At 50.0% G+C, this 21,199-nt stretch overlaps 1 protein-coding gene and 1 non-coding gene across 5 annotated transcripts in view; one reads left to right on the top strand and one right to left on the bottom strand.

Annotated features, from left to right (window-relative positions):
• INSR (insulin receptor) overlaps nt 1-21,199 on the top strand; it is a 125,643-nt gene that overhangs the window by 41,606 nt on the left and 62,838 nt on the right. The window lies entirely within an intron of this gene.
• Nucleotides 20,699-20,805, bottom strand: LOC117802159. The gene has a single exon (XR_004625199.1). It is a non-coding gene; the product is annotated as a U6 spliceosomal RNA (small nuclear RNA).

Genomic DNA, 21,199 nt, shown 5'->3' on the forward strand with positions numbered 1-21,199 from the left:
TCCAGACACCAGATTATCAAAACGAAAGACTCCAAGCCAAATGACTTGGAAGTCATGTTTGAGGAATCACTTTTGTCACTGTGATTAAGGGCTCAGACAAGTTTAAATCTCAACCCTGTTGTTCACAGCTCTGGGCAGGTTGTTTATTCTTTTGGGATTAAAAAAAAAAGCCTCTGTTCTCCCCCCTGTAAAAGGTAGAATACAGTCTGAGCTTCCTCATGGAGTTGTCGTAAGACGGTGCACATAAAACATTGAGCACAGAGTAGGAAGTCATTTAGAGCTGGGATATCGCAGTATGGATTGAAGAGTGTGAGGGGGAGGCAGTCGAACGTCAAGCATGTGGGGGAAAAAAGGCCCATTGTCTATATTTGTTTTGTTAAGAATAAAAAATCACACACATATGTATACTCTCTAGGTTTGGATTCCTAAAGAACTTTGTTAAGAGCCAGAATAAATAGATCTTTCAGTAGTTAGGAGGAAAAAAAAGATGTTTCACTTTCCTGAGCTGCTCAAAGTTGCAGGGACTTGCCATCCTTGCTTGGAAAGTATTGGATGTCCAGGTGGCAGGTTGGCTCAGTGGGCAGCGTGCCGGCATCCACGTGAGGCTGCTGTCATTGACGGTGGCAGTTGCAGTGCTTGGCTTTAGGGCTTCATTGTGGAAGTTTCTGGAAAAGCTGTGATCAAATAAAACACATGGCAGCACATCCCCAGGCACATGGAGAGCTATTGGGATCTGTAACCCGGCCCTGCCGCTTCCTAACTGTGGGAGGCTGGGCAAGTTACTGGAATTCTCCAAAGTCCCTCAGTTTCCTTGTCTGTAAAATGGGAATAGAAACGTATCATGAAGTTGTAAAGATCAAATAAGGTTAAGGCAGGAATGGTAAACATTATAGTTAGCTACACCATTGCTGTTATTGGAGCTGTATCGTCATTAAAAATGTATTCACACTGTTGCTGTTGGGTCGTTCTTTTTTATTTTAATAACGGGACACTGAACGTGCTGTAAAATGCAGATCTTAAGCGGTCAGTTCAGTGGATCTTGACAGATATGCAACTTGTGCGACTGCCACCAAGACCAAGGTGGAGCCCATTGCTGTCACCCCCAGAAGTCCTCTGTGCCCTTTCCCAATGACTTCCTCCTGTCCCTGGGCATTGCTGTTTGATTACCATCATCGTCATCATTATTGATCGTTGTCATTCAGTTTATTCTTTGAAGAAAAGGAGAGTGGAGAAAGAAATGCATGAATGGTGGGGAGGGGGGCTGGGAAAAGGGTGGGGGCGGCCCAGGGAGGACTTGTCACTCTGGGCTTGTCATGTCTTTCATGCACAGGTGCAAAACCGAGCTCCAGACCAGGCCTAGGAAATGTTCGGCTGGAGGAGTTTAGGAGCCGTTGGCAGGTTGTGGAAGGTGAGATTCACCGCCACGAGCTGTTAGGATTCAGAGACCAAGAATTTGGTGGAGGCAGGAGAGGGATGTGTGGCTGATGGCGCGGTGTCGGAAATACACCCCAGACACCCAGTGACTTTGAACTTTATCAAGACAACATGGAGTTTTTGAACCGAACGGTGTGGGCAGAACCAAGTTCAGGATCAGGAGCTTTCCCCCCACCCTTCCTTGCTTTCCAGACTGTGCTGCTCCTGTGAACCACTCTGTTTGGGATTCAGCAGGCCGGTGCGGCTCTCAGCTCCTGGCTCTCGCTGCAGAGGCCGCCCAAGGTCTCGGGCCAGCCAAGGGAGTGAGCTTCCCGTGTCCTGAGCCAGGCGGGGAAGCTGGAGGCTTTTAAAGGCCACAGCTCCGGCTCTAGACACGTGTTCCTTTGGCGTTCACTTTGTTGAAAACACATTCCCTAGATAGTTTCTCTTCTGCACAGACGTCTGGGGCTCTTGGGCATGCTGGAGGGCCCTGCTGTGTGAGGAACAACCTGGTTTCGTCTCTCCTCGGGGAGGCCGTAAGCTGATGTTTGTGGAGGGTGGCGTGCCTTGTTGCAAGCTAGACACTTTGCGTGGATTCTCTTCCCGACTCTTCGGTGACTTCATGAAGTGGACACCATTCTCATTTCCATCTCATGGAGGAAGAAACTGAGGCTTGGACAGAAATTGATACCACACCCAAGGGGACCCAGCTCCTGCCAAGTTGGCCTGCAGCTTTTGCCCCTGCTCACAGCCTGACTGGGCCTGGAGCCGGAGCCCTTTCTCCCCTCGTCCCTCCAAGCAGCCTTTGAGGCCTGTGGCTCGAACTCCTTAAATGGCCTCAACTCCATCTTGCCTGTCCAAGCTGCTTGTCAGCTGACTTTTGCTTCCAATCCACCCGCTAAGTGCCAGGTGCTGTTCTAGGCCCCGAGGACGTGGCCAGGACAGTAGAGACGAGCTCCTGATTTTGGGAGGCTGACATTCCCTCGGGGAAAGGACAGATACCAGTAATAAGTTGGAGGCCACTGGGATACCATCTCCCATCCGCCAGGACGGCTACTGTCAAGACACCAGAAAAAAAAGAGTGTCGGTGAGGATGTGGGGAGATCAGAACCCTTGGGCGCTGTTGGTGGGAAGGTAAAATGGCCGCGGCCTCTGTGGAAAACAGTACGGTGGCTCCTCAAAAGATGAAACATAGAATCAACCTATGACCCAGCAGTTTTTTTTTTTTTTAAGATTTTATTTATTTATTTGACAGAGAAAGACAGCCAGCGAGAGAGGGAACACAGCAGGGGGAGTGGGAGAGGAAGAAGCAGGCTCCTAGCAGAGGAGCCTGATGTGGGGCTCGATCCCAGAACGCCGGGATCCCGCCCTGAGCCCGAGGCAGACGCTTAACGGCTGCGCCACCCAGGCGCCCCTGACCCAGCAGTTCTGCCTCTGAGTATACACCCCAAAGAATTGAAAGCAGAGACTCGGAGAGAGGTTCACGTAGCCACGTCCGCAGCAGCATTATCCACAGTGGCCAAAAGGTGGAAGCAACCTAAANCAGTGAGAGAGGGAACACAAGCAGGGGGAGTGGGAGAGGAAGAAGCAGGCTCCCAGCAGAGGAGCCTGATGTGGGGCTCGATCCCAGAACGCCAGGATCACGCCCTGAGCCGAAGGCAGACGCTTAACGACTGCGCCACCCAGGCGCCCCTGACCCAGCAGTTCTGCCTCTGAGTACACACCCCAAAGAATTGAAAGCAGAGACTCGGAGAGAGGTTCACGTAGCCACGTCCGCAGCAGCATTATCCACAGTGGCCAAAAGGTGGAAGCAACCTAAAGGTCCACCAACAGCCGAACAGATAAACAAAATGTAGAATATATCCATACAATGGACTATGATTCAGCCTTGAAAAGGAAGGGAATCCTGACGCCTGCCACGACGTGGATGACCCTTGAGGAGGTGAGAGGAGCCAGACCCAGAAGGACACATCCCGCAGGACCCCACTCCCGGGAGGTCCCCAGAGGAGTCCCGTCCACACAGACAGAGAGAAGCTGGTGGGAGCCAGGGCCGGGGCCAGGGGTCGGGGGGTCAGTGCTTCCTGGGGACAGAGGTTCAGTTTGGGGAGATGAGTAAGTTCTGGAGACAGAGGGTGGGGGTGGCTGCAGCACGGTGAATATGTTTTATGTCTCTGACCTGTCCTTACAAATGATTGAGATGGTAAATGTTATGTATATTTTATCACAATTTAAGAAAAGAAAAAAAGGGAAAGGACAATAAGAAGAGTTGTGGGACGATGTAGGGGTTTCACTCCCGTGTGTTGTAAAGTCCTTGGCAGCCTCGAAGTGTCTCGTCCGACTTGGAGAGCTACGTGGCTTTTTCATCTTCCGTGTCTCCAGTATCTGCTCGGTGGCTGCAACGTGGCAGGCAGCAGTGCCATTCAGTGCATGAAAGAGTAAGAAGTGTGGGTCTGTTGGGGGATGGAAGTGGGTGCTGGTAAGTGTGCTCAGGGCAGGGGGGCCCCTGTCAGGGAAGTGGAGAAGAGAGGTAGGTTCTTGTGTTCCGGCACCCGTGGGCTTGCTGTGGCTGAGCGGGGGCGTCTGCCACGTTCTGGGACCCTACCTGCCACTGTGGCCCCGGTGGGCTCTGTTCTGGGTTGGATTGTGTGCCCCCCAAAAAGAGATGCTGGAGTCCTAAGCCCGAAGACCTCAGCGTGTGACTTTATTTGGAAATAAGTCAAAATGAGGTCATTAGGGTGGGCCCTAATCCGAATGACTGGTGTCCTTAAAAGAAGAGGGAAGCCAGACACAGAGACGACAGATACCTACAGAGGGAAGATGATCAACTGTAAGAGAAGGGGACATGCCTGGAACAGACCCTTCCCTCACAGCCCTCCAAGGAGCCAGCTCTGCGGATACCTTGATTTTGGACTTCGGGCCTCTAGAACCGTGAGACATTTCTGATGTCATAGCCAGGTGGTGTGTGGTCCTTTGTTACAGCAGCCCCAGGACCCCTGCATGAGGCCCATCTCTAGACAGAAATGGGTGGAAAGCCTCAACAGGGTTGACGTGAGGGGGGTTTGGAGTTTATGCTCACACGCCCCTCAGGCTTCTAAATTTGGACTTGTGCTCCCATCTGCCCTCCAATTTGTAATTTCCCTTATTGTCTTATTCTGGAAAGTTTTTCTCCTCCCATGTGTAGGAAACAGCTATCCATATGTTGTTGTGTTTTTGTTTTTGTTTTTTTTTTTTTTAATCTATGCTTTTCACACACCTCTGGGGTTACCTTTGCCGAGAGGTGAGACTGTGACAAGTAATCCAATTTGTCAGCCCTGGGCGTTGAATGGTCCGTGTCATGGACGGGAGTTCCTGTGTATTTCCTTGGTCTCGGGGGAACCCCTTATTCTAAAGCATCAATCTTTGCATTTCTTATTGCCTTCATGTCACAACTAAAGTGTTCATAGAAATATCTTCTATGTAATTTCCTCCTTCCTAGCTTTTGAAAGCACCCTCGCTTTGTTCGTTCTTCTTATAATGTCGAAGATGTAAGCAAGTTTCAGGAAAGAAAAAGGAGGGGAAGGAAAAGAGAGAAAAAGAAAAACAACAACAGACTTGGAAGCTCTGTGTGGGTTTTATTGTGGGATGATAAGTCTATAAACTGATTTGGAGAGAAGTGGCATCTTGACAATATTTCTTTGTACCCTTCCACTCTTCCAGGAGTTCCTTTGTATTCTTAGACATGTCTTATGATTTTTCTTCAGATAGAATAGGAGTCTTGTGAGCACCGTTCTTAGGTTGACTGGCTTTCTCTCTATCCCTCCATTGCTCCATTAACCATCCATGTAACTATCCATCTGTCCCTCCATCTACCTGGTCATCTGTCCATCCGTTCACACATTTGTCTGTCTGTCTATCTCATCTATTCATCCACTCACCCACCTGTTATCTACCCATTCTTTTTATTTCCCACCCATGCTTTCATCTACCCATCCATCCATGCCATACCTTTTCATCCATCTATGTATCTATCTGTCTGTCTGTCTAAGGTGGGAGAGATTTTTTAAAAAGCATGAAATGAGGTGATTTCCCAGAATACGAGACAGGGATTGTGTTTTCTCTGTTCACTGCTCCTTTACGAAATGTGTACTAATTCTGAAAGGCATGGAGTTGATTTCCTTCGATTTTCTAACTCTGTAATCATAGCACCTGCAGATAATGATGATTTGCTGCCCTTTACCAATAATTATGCCAGTTATTGCTGTTAACCTTGTTACAGCAGGGACTTTCAGAACAGTGTTAAATGACAGAGTTGAACGTGGTCAGCCGGGCTCACTCCTCATTGGACTGGAATGCTTGAATTGTTTTACTGCGGAGGATAATTACATAATTGTTAAGACTCTTGACCTTCCTGTTTTTAGCCTCCTTTAGTAAATGGGGTGTGATCATGAACTCTTGAGTGTCTCATATATCCGAGAGATACAACTGCCATTTGTCTGTTTGTAAGGATGGCAGATGCAGTGTTAAAGCTGTTAAAATCGCCTTGAAGCCCCCACCCCAGTTTTCAAGCAGGGTGGAGTGTTGGTTTGTTGCCTCCTGCCAAATGGCCATATTCATGCTGGAGCAGCTTTTCCAGGGAGGCTCTTCATACCCACAGCGGGCTTCAGACGTGGGAACTCTTGGGACCCTCGTTGTCTGTCTTCACTGGGGTTGGGGTAGGTCTCAGAGCTGCCCTGCACAATGGTAGCCAGAGAGAAGCTGACTTTGTGAGCAGGACCCACTGGGGACCTAGAAGAGTTGTTTCTTGTGCCCTGAGAGGGGCCCCAGGTTTGGGACAGTCTGGTCCAGGTTTGCTAGAGGTTTTTTTTCCAGGTGATGCTGCCCTCATTCCTGTGTTGAAATAGAACCTTAGAGTGGGTCTCAGACTACCTTGTTCCAGGTACAATAAGAAACAGAAAAACACTTTCCAGAACACATTGTTAATACTCGGCGACACATGTCGGTTTTCAGGAAAAAAAACCTCAGAACCCCAGCCGGGAAGACGGTATGGCCGCTGGGGTCTTCGTGGAGGTGGGCTGCCTTTCCCGTCCGCGACCACGCGGGGCTCAGTGCAGACACTGTTGTGTAATTGATCAGAGCATGCGCAGTAAGGGCTGGTTGGTGCAAGGGGAGCTCGACGTCCCGAATTCGGTTCTGAGCCGGCTAGAATAGACACAGAACTCTAACATGCTTTGGAGAACGCACGTCAGCCTTAGGCAAGCACGCAAGTGCTCGCCCGACGGGCGGCTCAGCCCCTTCGCGGCGCTGCTCCCTTTGTCCCAGACGGGCTGTGCGTTCTGTGGTTTTCTGACCTTCTCTGTTGCTGCTTGTTGCCTGGCCATCTGATCTTTCACCCCAAGCCTACGGAACATAAACGGGGAGCGTATGTGCTGGAAGACCCACGCCATTCTAACCGCATCCGTGTTTACCCCTCCAAGCGTCGAGGTCGCAGAGTGCCTGATGGCTGGTGTTGAGAGGAAGGGATTCACGGGGCCCTGCGGCCAGCTCCCCTTGTTTCATTGGTTTCCAAGGTAAGATTTGAACTGTTTACTGAAGGAAATTAGTGTAATAAGTCTCCTCTGGCATATATTTCCAGTGTCCAAGTGGAGCTGCTGGGGTGGCGCTCATGAGCGCCAGACGGGTGGGGGGAGCACGCGTCACGTCCGCCCGAGGGGTTTTTATCGCGTTTTTGCAATAGGGGAAACCTGTTTGGAATGTGGGTGTATGGGGGAAAAACGGGGCTGGTTTCTAGGATTTATCTCTTCTTTGGGCATTTAAATTTTTTTTTTAATTTTTAAAGATTTTATTTATTTATTTGAGCGAGCATGAGCAAGAGAGCAAGCACGAGCGGGGGCAGGGGCGGGGGCGGGGCAGAGGGAGAGGGAGAAGCAGGCTCCCGGCTGAGCAGGGAGCCTGATGCGGGACTTGATTCCAGGACCCTGAAATCATGACCTGAGCTGAAGGCAGACGCTTAACCGACTGAGCCACTCAGGCTACCCCCACATTGTTTTTTTAATTTCAATTTCAATTTCAACTTCTTTTCTTTTCTTTTTTTTTTTTTTAGTGTCGTAGCCAAGCAAGACTTTTCCCCTGAATTTGTGTCAAAGTTAGAGACGTTTTGATCTTGGCTTTGATGCAGTTGAGAGGGGGATCTTCTCATGCTGGGGCAGAGTTTCTCTGCCCTGGCACTTTGGGCGTTCAAGGGCAGCCCGTTCTCTGTGTGGTGGGGGTCTGCCCCACGCTCTGTGGGGTGCTGAACGGCATCCCTGGCCTCCACTGTCTCTATACTAGCAGCTCCCCTCCCCCAGAGTTGTGACAACCACACATGTCTCCAGACACCATCAGTGTCCCCCCAGGGGGTGGGGAGAGCATGCAGAACTGTCCCCTGTTTGAGAACCACTGAACCAGGACAGTGGAATCTAGCAAAGGGGAGGCACTCCAGAGTTTTCTCCTTTTCATGGCAAAATGGAAACCCGGAGCCAGCAGCTGTGAGCCACGTGTGTGTAGAATCAGTGGTTTGGCATTGCTGTGCAGCCTGCTGACGAAAACCACATCTCCACCCCAGGGGGACCAAAGAATCCAAGGGAATGTGATTACAGTCCACGGCGGGTGGGTTTATGGATTTCCCAGGTGCTGTGCTTAGGAGGAGAGGACGAAGCGACGGGGAGCAACACGGACAGGTTACCACCCTCTTGGATACCATCTGTTAAACACCTGATTAATGACATCGTTGACTAGGAAAGCACAGGGCACAGGGCAAGTTTGTTTGGTTTGGGGTGGGGTCCAGGGACGCGGGTAGCCCCAAACTAATCTGGAAGAAGAGCCAGGGAAGGGGACGTTCAGCATTTCCCCCAGGGTGCTTCTTCACACACAGTAGGACAGAATAAAAAGGAATCATCTTATGCCTGTGATGGCCACTGGCCCACAGCAACATTGTCTCGTTGTGGCTCGGCCACTTGCTTTGCTGTGTGACCACAGGCAGGTTGCTTAACTTCTCTGTGCCTTGGTTTTCTCATCTGTAAAATGGGGATAACAGTAGCGCCTAAGGTTGTTGGGAGGAGTAGCTGATGGATCGTTGGAAAGGTGCTTGGCGCGCAAGAAAGCCCGTCTAGGTGTTAGGCGGCACTTGGGGACAGATTTTCTTTCCCCTGCTACCTGGGTGGGGTGTTCGCCTCTCCCCACATCAGCTGTGACCTCCCCACCCCACCCCCGACCCTGTGGCTTGACCTTCTCCTGGTCAGCAGGCCAACTTAGAGACAATGCAACCTGGCTACTTAATGGAGTCTGGAGGCTTCTTTCTGTGCAGTCCCTGGGCCTCTGTGGAAAAAGGCCCTGGGTTTATTTGCGCAAAAGCCCCCCTGCGGTTGCTTAGTGAGGACTGTCTCCACTTTCAGACATGAGCCTCATCAAAACACCTTCCGCTATATTTAACCACGGTGCGCTTCCTTGGGTCCGCACGTCTTTCAGCTTCTTTGCCCCTTGCAGGGTACTGGCTGAGACCTTCGGCCTCCGGTGGCGACAGTGTGTTTCTTTGTGCATTCTTGCTCCTCTGGTGGAGATGTGGCTTGCTCGCCTGGAGTGGGGCCGTCGGCAAGTCTCCCTCGGCTTCACGGAGGCTCCTTGTCCCCATGGCCGAAGACTTGGCTGCACACCCTGGCTGCCCAGCACCTTTGAGCTGCCCATGAATGGGTTTTCAGAGCTTTCCTGTTTACTTCACTGCACGCCTTTCTGTGGGCTCTTGTGAAATCATCGGGAGAGGAAAAGCCAAGTGGAAAACAGCCCTGCTCGGTGTCAGGCCTTGAGGGTGATGGAGAGAGACCGAAATGGAGATTTGCATGAACTGGTTTGCACATGTTATAAGATTTTATCTTTTTTTTTTTTTTTTTTTTAAATGGTGTGTCAGGNTTTTAAAATTTTTTTTTTTTTTTTTTTTTTTTTTTTTTTAAATGGTGTGTCAGTCTGTTCTGGTGGTTCAGAGAAGGGAAGTAGGGAACGCTGGGTCTAAGGAAGGACAAGGATAGGTAACAGATACAGCAGATTAAGGGCTCTGGAGCACCTGGGAACACCCACAAGCCGTTATTTGTTAGGCACCATCTACTGGATACATGACCCTCCTAACCATCAAAAGAGGTAGGATTTGAGCCTAAAGTCTGGCTCCAGAAACCCAGCCTTTCTTGCTCTACTCTACCTTACAGAGGAAGGGACCTTCTGCACTGGGTTTTGAACGTTGAATAGGAGTTTGATGAAGAAGAATGATCCTGTACTGACTTTGGCCTCCTATTCCTCCTGGAATTGGCCAGAGGTGAATACCTTGGAGGCCATAATTAGGTGACGAGGGTGACCAGCTCGCCCTGGCTTTTCCAGGACTTTCTTAGTTTTAGGAAGGCCTGCTTCCTGGGAAACCCACCAGTCTCAGGCAAACCAGAACTGTTGGTCTCCCTAGGTTTCACCCAGCAGCAGAATTTTACACCAGTGCCTGGAGACCCACTGAATTCCCTTTAACGCATCCCCAACAACGCTCATCTCTTAACATGCTCCCTTATTTCTTCATGCTGAGGTTCTTTTCCTAGATCCTTCCATTTCTTGGTTTGGGTGAGAATGAAAGGAGGTCATAAATGTTTTTGATGAGCTAAGCAAAGTTCTGGCCACACAGTAGACCCTTTTGGTTTTAGCTGTTGCAGTTTTGGCCCTCTTCGCGTAGGAGCGGCCACCCTTGTCCCTGAAGCGAGCAGGCTTCCTTGTACCCTCTTCTGAGGGAGCATAATCACTCCAGCCTGGCCCTCCCCAAGGACATGGCCTTTTCACCTCCAAGAGCCAGCCAAGGTGGGTATAGTCACCATTAGTTAGCAAAGCCACACGCGTGCCGGAGTTCTGGGGCAGCGTGGGAGTGTCGAGTGTCAGATCTTAGCAGAATAAGTAGGAAACAGGTTTGGGGTTAGGATTCAGGGCCAAAACAACTAAAGGTCATCAGAGGCCAGGCATTTGCATTCCGGCTGCAGCCCAGAGGGTCAGGCTGGGCCAGATGTTAGTGAGTCCCTTCTCCTTCCAACTGCTGCTGCCATCTTTCCATTACCTTGCTGCTGTCTGCTGAGCACCAGTCACCCCTGCTCCTTTATTTTTATTTATTTATTTATTTTTAAAGATTTTGTTTATTTATTTTAGAGAGAGAGTGGGAGCAAGGGGAGGGGCAGCAGGAGAGAACGGATCTCAAGCAGACTCCCTGCTGAGCATGGAACCTGTTGCAGCCCCCCCCAGTCCCACGACCCTGAGATCACAACCTGAGTGGAAATCAAGAGTCGGACTTTCAGTTGACTGAGCCACCCAGGCGCTCCAGCCCTGCTCGTCTGTTGAGGACACCGGGCCCAGACACCANTTTTTTTTTTTTTTTTTTTTTTTTTTTTTTTTTTTTTTTTTTTTTTTTTTTTTTTTTTTTGGAAATCAAGAGTCGGACTTTCAGTTGACTGAGCCACCCAGGCGCTCCAGCCCTGCTCGTCTGTTGAGGACACCGGGCCCAGACACCAGCCTGCCCTGGACTCGGATACAGCCTTTCTGAATGGGCGTTCTGCAGAAAAATGATAGCCATGAATATTCACAGGGCGCTTAGGATGTGCCCGGCACAGGGCCGAGTGTTTTCCACCACTTTCCCTTCAAACGTGGCCATGGGCTTCAGGAACCCATTTCAGTTTTCATACAAATTCCCGAACAGGCAGGGCCTTGTGGTTCGAGCATGTCCTCGAAGGAAGAAGGGAAGCAGAAACGGGGAACATTATCGGGAAAGAAGACTCCGTATTTTCTGGGGCTCACCGGCGCTCCAGGCAAAGTGCTGAGCTTGAGTCTTGGAGTCCTGAGGACGTGGAATGGAGAAGGGGGGATTGTGCGAGCAGATGTGGGTGGTGGTGGCGGCAGCTGCCTGCTCTGCTGGATCAAGAATCTGGGAGATTATTGTGGTGTTTCGGTTGTGATTCTTTCCCCAGATTTAGACAGTGACACAGGGGACAAATACGAGGAGCCATGACCTTCCCCGTGTCCTCGTGGGAAGCACCTGACGCTGCCGAAGAGGGCTGGGCATGCCTGGGCTCACTGGTGTTCACGTTAACATGCATGGCCTGGAGCCCGTAGTCTTGGGTTCGAATTCTGGTTCTCCGCGTCCCTTGCTGTGTGACCTTGGGATTTACTTAACATCTCTGTTTCCTCTTCCGTAAAGTTGACGGAAATGATTGGATCTGCCTCTTACGGTTGTGGAGTGGATTACACAAGACAGTGTCCACAGATCCCATGACCCAAGTGCCTGACATGGAGCTGGCCTTGGTTATTTCTCCTTGGACTCTAGTAGTGGTGGGTTGAAAACCCCCAAACTTTGGCCCATCTGTAGAAAAGGTTTTTTTTTTTTTTTTTTTTTTTTTTTTTAAAGCCTGGGCAAGCTCGGTAGCGAGGAATGAAGACCTCTAGCCAGGTTAGAGAGACCTGGCTCTGTGACCTTGCGGAAGCTTTTAACTTTTAACTTGAGTGCTGAAGACTAGTTCCCTCTGGTCAGGCAGCTGGCGGCCCAGGCGTCTTGAGGTTTCTGTTGCCTCCAATCCATTGGTTTACTTGTTCGCTAAATGTTCATGGAAGGCGGGCACAGGCGAAACATGACCCAGACCCTGCTGTCTCAGGCGCTGCGGTGGACCAAAACGAAAGGTCGTTGGAAGAAAGGGGTTCAGGGCCAGCAGAGGGAAGGTCACTGCCTGCTTCCCTTCTGGGGGAGGGGGAGTGTTTCCTCTCCTACCTGGTTTGCTTCTTACATTGCATTTCCCTCCTTTGGACACGTGTACGTAGTTTGATCACAAAGAGAAAAAACCTTCATCGGGTTAATATCCTTGAAAGGAGCTGATTTATATCATGTTTGGCCAGGCTGTTACTAGCCGACTGGCTTGGGTTCTAGAAAGTTCAAGAGCCTATGTCCTATGTATCAGCCATTGTTCCTTAAAAAACCCACCTTCACAGGCACCTCTTCCAGAATCATTTCTCAGGCTTACAGAACTCTGTCTCTGTCCTTGGTCCCCTTTTAGCTCGTAGGTTTCTCCTGCCACTAGGACTGCTAGAGACTTTTACTTCTGTAATAGGATATGTGACAGTAGCATCTTCCGTTTATCGAGAACTTCTGATTTTCTAGGACCTGGGTTAGTCACTTTCCGTGCGTCAGCATGTTTAATTTTCCAACCAGCTGTTATGTGGGGATTGTTACTCATTAACCCCTGCTTATAAATGGGGAAACTGAGGCCCAAGGATGTTGGCTCACTTGCCTGATTTCACATAAGGTCAGAGTTAGTCATTGACCTTGGGTCTGCCCGACCTCACAGTCTGAGCTCTGAGCTCTAATTGGTATCTATTCTGTCCTGCTCCCCACGGGTTGGGAGACGTGTGAGCCCCCCTGTGTCCCCAGGGCCCAGCCCGAGGCCAACCAGAGGAGGAGTGTGTGTGGCTTGGCTGGGGGTCCTGTGATCATCACAGTTCCCACCCGTCGTCTTGGTGATCATGGGTAGAAAGGCAACATTTGCAGATTCACTCAGGGAAGTGGAAGGAATTTACTGGAAGGCAGGGGTATTGGCAGAAAGTCAGAATTAGGAATTCTGAATTTGAAGACTCTACAGTGTGAAAAAGTTCCGACTCTGGAGCCAGACTGCCTGGGTTCAAATCCTGCCTCCATCCGCCACGCCCTTGATATGTGATCTTGAGCAAATTACTGAACCTTCTGTTTCCTTCTTTACAAAGTAAGGATAATTTTGTACCTGATGTGGTTAGCCGGCGGAGGCAGACCTCTTACGGGGCTGGCTACCATTATCACTCCTTGAGAGAGTGTGTGTGTGTGTGTGTGTGTGTGTGTGTGTGTGTGTGGTAAAATATACATAACATGACATTTACCATTTCAGCCATTTTCAAGTGTCCAGTTCTGTGGCATTAAGTACATTCACATTGGTGTGCAACCATCATCACTGTTCATCTCCAGAACATTCCATCTCCCCACACGGAGACTCTGTCCCCAGGAAGCACAGACTCCCCATCCCCTGCCCCAGCCCTGGCTCCCACCAGCTCCTCTCTGTCTGTGTGGACAGGACTACTCTGGGGACCTCCTGGGAGTGGGGTCCTGAGGGGTATGTCCTTCTGGGTCTGGCTGCTCTCACTGAGCCCGGTGTCCTCAGGGTCCCTCTATGTCGTGGCAGGTGTCAGATTTCCTTCCTTTTTAAGGCTGAATAATATTCCAGTGCGTGGATGGACTGCATCGTGTTTATCCATTCATCCATCAGTGGTGAGCCTTGGGTTTTCTTTTCTTTTCTTTTCTTTTCTTTTCTTTTCTTTCTTTCTTTCTTTCTTTCTTTCAAGATTTATTCATGCTNTTTCTTTTCTTTTCTTTTCTTTCTTTCTTTCTTTCTTTCTTTCTTTCTTTCTTTCTTTCTTTCTTTCTTTCAGATTTATTCATGCTGTGGATTGCACGTGTGTGTGCAAGTTGAGAGCTGAGCTGGAGATATGAGACGTGGGTTGTGGGGACTCTGGAAACTGAGGTGTGACAGTGGTGGGGGGGTGCTGGAGTGTCTGCAGCTGTACCTCAGGGCTGGATGGACAGACAGACAAACTTCCCGATTTCAGCCCCACTCACTTTTGTGATTTCCTTCTGTCTTTGCCACCGGTCACGCTCTGAGGCAGTGGTTCTCACTGGAGGGTGACTCTAGCAATATCTGGGGACATTTGTGGTTGTCATGATTGGAGGAGGGAGGGTGCTGCTGGCATCTAGAGGGTGGAGGCCAGGGATGGGGCTCAACCTCCTCTCTTGCACAGACCCCCCTACCCCCACGGCAGAGAATGATCCGGCTCTCGATGTCCAGCTGTGCTGAGGTCGAGAAACCCTGGTCCAAGACAACAGTGATGGTGGAATTGTCAGTCCCAGATTGGTCCCACATCTCCCAAATCTGTGACTTGGGAAAGCACCCCGGAGTTCCCAGGTGTGCAGTTGGCAAGGAAGGAGCTGGCAGGTGGTCCTGTCCTGCCTCGGACAGATCAGTACTCCCTCCAAAGCTCTGTTTGGCAGAAGGTGTATTTGTTGCCTCTTGCTCATGGTATCTCTCTCCATAAGCTTTGTGGATCGTTTCGGATGGCGTTGACGGGGCAGCTCCCTGCTCCCCAGCTACTGGCCCCGAAGCGCTCTGTCGGTGGGAGAGGAGGCAGCTGCCCAGCTCATTATTTGGCTTCCGTGCAAATGCGCTCCTGTATGCTTTGGTTCAGAGGGTCACTGGATTGTGTGCTTTCCTTTTGTTGTGAGTCAATTTAATTTGTTACTAATAATAAAATCCGGAACTTACCTGGCCCTGAAGCCCCAGGTCATTGAGAAAGCTTGGTGGCATACACGTCCTTTTCAAAGGCTGGCTTTGGAAAAAGCAGAGGGTGGAGTAAAATTGTCCCCTGTTCCAGGACAGGAACATTTCCTGAAAACTGAATTTACCTTATTGCTGACTAATCCAACAACTCGATCCCAAGGGGTCAGTTTTTCTAGAATTAAACCTGGTTGTATCAAGGACAGATTGAGGTCTCTGGATAGGGGCACAAAATTTAAGGAGGCATGAAAAATATTCAGTGTATTATGCTGTATTTAAAAATCAAATTTAAGGTGAAAATATTTACAATGAATAAAATTTTAAAAAAATTTTAAAGAGAGTGCACACACGTGCATGAGCTGGGGGGGGGGCGCAGAGGGGGAGAGAGAGAATCCTAAGCAGGCCCTGTGTTGAGCATGGAGCTGGACGTGGGGCTCGATCTCTCTACCATGATATCACTACCAGAGCCAAAATCAAGAGTCAGATGCTTAACCGACTGAGCTACCCAGGCTCCCCAAAATTTCAAAATTTTAAATAAAAATGGGATCTGACCCTACTCACCTCACTGTAGTCTTGGTCCCACTGAATCATGGTTTTAAGGAAATTTTGGTATTTGGTTATACCATGGACTTTTTGGCCTTAATTTTGATTTTTCAAAAATCTTGTTTGTTCTGATGACTGTGTGCTTTGGCAACCCCCTTTACATTTGTGCCTGAGGTGAGTGCCTCATTCGCCCTACTCCAGTCCCCGGGAGTCTGGGTCGTTTTCTTAGCTCGTTCTACAGATGCGGAAACTGAGGCCCATGGAGGCTGGGTTTCTATCGTGGGGTCACAGCCAGCAAACTGGGGCAGGGACTCGAGCCTGAGCGGGGACTCCAGAATCCAAACTTTTCTGGCTTTCAGCTTCTTGTTGACTTGCTAACTTTGTGTGTTTTGGGAGGCCAGAGTTTCTTCTACCCATTTACAGGGAGGAGACACCTGTTTCTTTTCGGCTTTTACCTTGAATTAAATCATGGCAACATGGATTATGCAGAACCTTGTCACTTAAGTGCTCAAACCATCAGATTTCTACCTTTTTTTTTACTTAAAATTTTTTTATCATGGTGAAATGTATATACCATAAAAGTTACCATCTTAACCATGGTTAAGTGCACAGCTCAGTGGCGTGAAGCACACTCACACGGTCGTGCAGCCATCCCCAGCCTCTGTTTCCAGAACTTTCCATCTCCGCAAACCGAGACTCTGTCCCCATGAAACATGGACTCCCCACCCCCTGCCCCACCCCTGGCTCCCACCATCTACCTTCTGCCTCTGTGGATGGGACTCCTCTGGGGACCTCCTGGGAGTGGGGTCCTGCAGTATCTGTCCTTTTGTGTCTGGCTTCTGTCACTAAGCGTAATGTCCCTAAGGTTCGTCCATATTATAGCAGGTGGCAGAATGTCCTTCCTTTTTAAGATTGAGTAATGTTCTGTGTGTCTACCTATATGTTTATATTTATATCTGTCTAATCACAGTTTATCTATTCAACCGGTTTTTAGAAATGAGTATTATACATGCAGTGGTCAGCCACCGTAAAGAGGCGTACAGGGAAAAGTAAGGTCCTGTGCGTCTGCTGTGTCCCCAGAAGCAATTGCTCCTCTGAGTTTCTTGTTCACTGCAGAGAGGAATTGTATGCACACGTGTGTGGATGCCACTCACATCTGCCTGCCCCTGTTTTTGCACAAATACACTCTCCTCACTGCTCTGTGCCTTGGCTTTCTCCCTGAACAACATTTCTTGGAAGTCATCTGCAGCTTTTTCTTTTGTGGCCACGTCATTTGTAATGGACTTGTCCAGTCTGCAGTCAACGGACATTTGCAGCCCTTTGTTCTTATAAACGGTGAAGCAGTTGGCTGTCCCTGTACTTGAAATGCACAGAATTTTTCTGGAGGAGGTGCCGTCCCGAGTGCCGAGAGCATCCCAGCCCTTGCTCTTGAATTGCCGTAGGGTGGGTGAAGTCGTAGTCAAAGATGGGGCGATGGAGAACATTCTGTACTTCAGCTTGTAAGTTACTCACACTTTATTTTTATCCTCAAACCCACATGGATCTTTTATGGGGTAAAATACCCAACTTTTACAGAGTTGATCTTGACATTTGCATACATTTAGGAGCAGAAGCTAGAGGTTTCAAATAAATGTCTGGTTTATTCAGGCTGTCGGGGGTGAGGTGCAAGTTATATATTCATTGCTCTCTGCACCGTGAACTTGGAGGAACCAAGTCTTCATTATTACGGTGACGCCCAGGCTCAGGTGGGTTTGCAGGCACCTCCAGGTGTGGGCCATTCCCTGCAACGCTCCACCTGGTCTCACCTGTACCCGAGGTCGTACTGTCAGCCTTGCTCTCCTGCGCCGTTGGAAGATTCCAGCAAAGACACGATGGCGAACAGTAGAACCACGTGAGCCGGATGCACGTTTTATGTTTGCTTCGGCACAATCCTGTTTCTGAGAAACACGTGGTGAACTGAACTCAGAAAACCGCCGCCAGCCGAACCCAGCCGCATGGGCTTACACACTCATGTGCACGCGGCTCCAGCATCAGCCGGCTCCTCCAGGCCCCTCGTAGGTGGCGGGTGGCATCAGCCCGAGGCCCAGCCAGTCACCTGCAAGGCCTCAGTCTTGTCACGTCCAGGCTTAGGGCTGGCCCCAGACTCACTGTGGCTGGCGGAGCTCTCAGCCCTGGCACGTGAGGACGTTCTTAAAAGCAGGGGCCACTGTTCGACCGCCCTTGCTCTTCGCTGGATAAAAAAGAGGGCCCTGCTCTCATGCAGCCCGTACTCAGTGGGTCTGATGTTCAGGAAACATGTCCACAGATAGGCGCACAAGATCATTTCATGTTGCTGATAAGTCCTAGGAAGGAATGATGTCAGGGTGACAAGACAGGCTGGGGTGAGTGGGGGCTCCGTTAGGTGGAGAGGTCAGGGGAGAGCCCTTGAGGGGAAGCTTCTCTGGGAGGCACTCGGGAGCAAAGTGGCTGCTAGGGGGCTGGAACTGCATGTGCAAAGGCCCTGGGGTGGCCTGTTTTTTTTGTTTTTGTTTTTGTGGTTTTTTTTGTTTTTAAGGAATTGCTTTTTATTGCCTGGTCATTCAGTGCCACAATCAAGGCCCAGAATGAACCTCAGAGCAACTCTGCAAACGGGTGGCCAGATGATCTTCCATTTTACAAAAGGGGAAAGGGGCTCAGAGAGGTCAAGACACTTGCCTAGGAGCTCAGAGTCAGGCAGTGGCAGATGCCACCTTGGACCTGATTCTCTGCACTGAGCTTGTAGCCACTGGCCTGCCTACCGTGAACCGATGACAGCCCTGCCTCCCATCCCTCCCTTAGACCACCTCTGTCAGCTCGGTAGCTGCCTTCTCCACCTCTCCTGTGAGGGGTCTCCGGTCTGGCACCAGCGGGCCAGTGTTTATCTTGGCCACTTCCCACGCCTGTATCCCTGGCTGTTGGTTTCTCACGCATGTGACGATTGTTCCCTGAAGCTCCTCAAGGTTATGATGCTTGTGTGTGTGAGCGACCCCGTTTTTCTAATGCAAAGTTTCTATTTGGGTACCTGCTGTTTAATTTTCCAAGGTGGTTTTTTTTTTTTTTTTTTTTGGTTGCTAAGGAAAAGTGCATTAATTTTTATCTTTGCATCCTGTGGAACTCTTTGTGAATAATGGGCAGCGGGGGGGAGGGGTGAGGACTGCCAAGGAACAGATAGGAAGGAAATTCGGCGGGTGTGTGGGGGGGATGTCTGTTTGAGAACCAGGGTGCACCTTTGATCTTCAGATGCCACGGAGGGAAACTCCAGGTGAGCTGAGAGTGAGGGCAAGGGGCGTGCCCAGGAAGGCCAAACCCGCACGCAGGTCCGGCCAGTGGATGTACAGGGAGTTCGTGGCACGGGCGCAGTGACATCTCAGAGGGGTGGCTGTCATTGCCTGAGAGCAGTTCCAAGAAGTGGAGGTCTGTGAGCCAAATATGAGCTGTTTTCCTGCGGGTGCAAGGGACAGGTCTTCACCATAAATCTCCTTGCAAGTCCGTCCTCTCTGTGCACCGCCCCCTGGCCTCAGCCAGGCTGGGGAGACCTCACGAGGGGCAGCCGTGTCTCTGTTGAGGCTGAAGGTTTGTTTCTCTGCATGAGGATTTCCTTCCCCCCAGCCTTTCTTTCAGTGTCTGTGTGTGTGTGAAGGGACCCAGTTATACCTCTTGCTTTGGGTCTTAGTCGTTTTAAGTTTGAGCCCAAAGTCATTGAAGGCCCCAATTCCCAACCTTTCCCAGCATTCCATAATCACAGGCCTCGGGGAGGAATGTACCCCAAAGCCCTCCAATTATGGTTTCCTTAGGGGGCTATTAAATCTTGATTTCTGAGAGGAAAATTGGGCATTCTGTGTTTTCCCTTTCAGTCTCCAGTGTTCTGCTACTGTGGGTGAGCTCTTCTAGAAACTTCCAAGTGGTTTCAAAGGCCATTTAGGTATCATCGGGAAGTATGGTTGTTTTACAGTGTCGTGGGGCTATAGAAAGAGCACACCCAGTGTTTCGCTTAGATCCCTGACAGTCATGTTAGCTGTTTCCTTTGGGGGAAGAGGTGAGTGTGGGGTTGATGCAAACGTGGAGAGACTGTGGGTTTGGATCCGAACGGACACATAGAAGTGTCTGGCGGGGACCTCCCTGTGCTGGCCAGTGGTGGTCCTGGGGAGCATGGACAGCCCCTGTGTTTTCTGCCTCGGGCGCCTGCCTGGCCCCGGGCTGCCTAGCACAGAGCACGGGAATGTTTGCATTTAGGGAACTGAATGGAGCACAGTGACAGGCTGAGTTTCCAGGATCACCAGATACCAAATCTGTCTGCCTCCCCTCCCCCACCTCTGTCCCATACTTAGCCGATTGAGAACTAACCTACAAAATTGTGGATGAACACACTTTCCCCAAAAATACTTTGGGGGGAGGGGAATGAAAGTTTCTTGGGGCATATTTTAGATTTGGTCATTTAATCCATCCAGTGCCTGCCTGCCAGTGGGTTGTAGGAGGTCCACTACTTTGTGGAGGAATCAAGGCCGACACGTGACCTGACGTTGTTGCTGGTGCTAAGAACACCTCGGAAATGCCTTTCTGGGCTCTGGATGGGGCCGGACGCTGTGCAGAGCACATTTCATGCATCATCCCATCTGATCCCCAAGCTAGCCCAAGCTGCTATTACTATGCCCATGTATATACATGGGGAAACTGAGGCACGGAATGCTGAGTCATGTGACCAGGAAGTAGCATGCATCCACACCAAAACCCAGGTCTGCCTGAAGTCATAATTCTTCATGCTCCACACCAGGGTGCTTTGAAGCTACAGATCCCAGGTCTGACGAGAAAGCCTCCAGAGAGCAGATTTGGACAACGCAGAATTTCCCCAAGCCCATCCATTATACGGCCCACATTCCAGTCCTGGTGGCCAAGGGACTGGGATGTGTGGCTGACTGTCTGGATAGCAGCTTGATTCCAAGTGGTGACGATGGAGAGGGAGGCCGTGGGGACTAAGGCAAGGCAGAGGGTTCCGCCAGAAGATGGCATTTAGCTCTCTGGCTGTTCAATGCAAGAAAGAAACACTTCAGCTTTTACAGAATAACCCTCCGAGGAAATTAACAGGCCCCTGTGAACTGCCTGGAGTATCAGCACTGTTGGTAACTAAATGTTCTTGATATGTAACTAAATGTTCCCTTGCTCCCGAGCCCTTCTGTCTGTCTCCCCACGAGGTACGTGGAGCTGTGTCTGTTCTGTTCACCAGCTTGCGTCCAGAGTTTGGGATGGTGTTGTGGCTCAGTAGGAGCTCAGATCTGTGGACGGAGGGGACCAAAAGGAAGATTGGGGGGGGGGTACTGGCAACGGGATGTGTTTTGCTACCTAGTGAACTTTTTTTTTTTTTTTTAAATATGGAATGCTTCACGAATTTGCGTGTCATCCTTGCGCAGGGGCCATGCTAATCTTCTCTGTATCGTTCCAATTTTAGTATATGTGCTGCCGAAGCGAGCACCCTAGTGAACTTTTTAATTAAGAAACTAAGAGTTCACAGTCAGGCAGCCCATCTGTAAAGGTCGAAGGGGTTTCCAGGGCATCTCCATGGTGCAGAAAACAATCCACCTGTGAATAAATACTGGCCAGAGAGCGAGGGCATGGACCTTGTTGATCCTGGTGGGGAAGCACAATTCCTCCGTGGTCATAGCGTGCGTGTAAAAGAGCCCAGTGAGCCTTCCCTCCATCAGGACAGAAGGTGACTTTGTTTGGGTGTGGTGGAACTACCCATCTTTTTTAGGTGATACCAGGCATCTGGTCTGATGGGAAAGCATTTCTCTGGCTTTATTTTCCTTCATGTACTTTCCCTAAGTGTGTGCCCGGACTTGGCAGCATAAACAGAGGTGGAGCCAGGA

Source organism: Ailuropoda melanoleuca, chromosome 4 (assembly GCF_002007445.2).
Source record: "Ailuropoda melanoleuca isolate Jingjing chromosome 4, ASM200744v2, whole genome shotgun sequence".
Taxonomy (NCBI): Eukaryota; Metazoa; Chordata; class Mammalia; order Carnivora; family Ursidae; genus Ailuropoda; species Ailuropoda melanoleuca.